This window comes from Tiliqua scincoides, chromosome 4 (genome assembly GCF_035046505.1).
Source record: "Tiliqua scincoides isolate rTilSci1 chromosome 4, rTilSci1.hap2, whole genome shotgun sequence".
NCBI classification, from domain to species: domain Eukaryota; kingdom Metazoa; phylum Chordata; class Lepidosauria; order Squamata; family Scincidae; genus Tiliqua; species Tiliqua scincoides.
In genome coordinates, this window is record NC_089824.1 from 208,675,294 (window position 1) to 208,676,293 (window position 1,000).

The 1,000-nt window shown below is 43.7% G+C and overlaps 1 pseudogene; it reads right to left on the minus strand.

The window, feature by feature from the left end:
• Positions 1–492: 492 nt before the first annotated feature.
• On the minus strand, positions 493–609 carry LOC136650182 (5S ribosomal RNA; annotated as a pseudogene).
• Between the last annotated feature and the right edge of the window lie 391 nt (positions 610–1,000).

Sequence of the window (1,000 nt, forward strand, 5' to 3'; positions counted from 1 at the left end):
GACTAGGTTTAACATCGTGGGGAACCTTTGCCTTTGCCTTACAAGGGCTGACAAAGCTGATATGTTCTAGTTGAAAAGCACACATTGAGATTCTGATACTTCAGTTTTAATTAACTCACCCTATGGGGGTAGGCAGGAAGTGTGATCTGGGGGTTGAGCTATTGCCTTGCCTGAAAAAGCTATGCAGGTTCAGCTTGGGTTTCACTCTTGGATGGAAGAGCAAAAGCTGCTGGCTGGAAATGAAGGAGTATAGACTAGCAAGCAATGGTTAACATCCTGAGAGTGGTGTGTTTTGCAGCTGCCTGTAGAAGCTTGGAAAGCTCAAGAGCTATGCAGCCAGGGCAACGATTGCACCATGATGTGATCCTCTGAGTTTCTCTCATAGAATAAAAACTTGAAAAAAACCTCATTTGAAAAAAAGGGGTTTATGGTCAGCCTGCCTATGTATAATTAGATGGTTGGCAACCTTCAGTCTCGAAAGACTATGGTATAAGCCTACAGCACCTGGTATTCCCACGTGGGCTCCCATCCAAGTACTAACCAGGCCTGACCCTGCTTAGCTTCCAAGATCAGACAAAATTGGGCATGTACAGGGTAACATTTGAAGACACACTTTGCCAGCAGTCTGAGGCAAAGAGGCAAAGAAAGAAGGCCCATAGCCAGGGAGACACACCAGGGACAGACTACACTTGCTCCCGGTGTGGAAGGGATTGTCAGTCCCGGATTGGCCTTTTCAGCCACACTAGACGCTGTGCCAGAACCACCTTTCAGAGTGCGATACCATAGTCTTTCGAGACTGAAGGTTGCCAATGCATGCCTATGTATATCACCTTGATTTATGTGACTAGTCTACAAGTCTTTGAGAAAGGTGTATATAAATATTGTAGTAGTAGTAGTAGTAGTAGTAGTAGTAGTAGTAGTAGTAATATCTGTTGGTATGGATTCTACTGATGTAAGATGGGTTATAAATATTGTACTAAGAAATTAATGAACTAAGTAA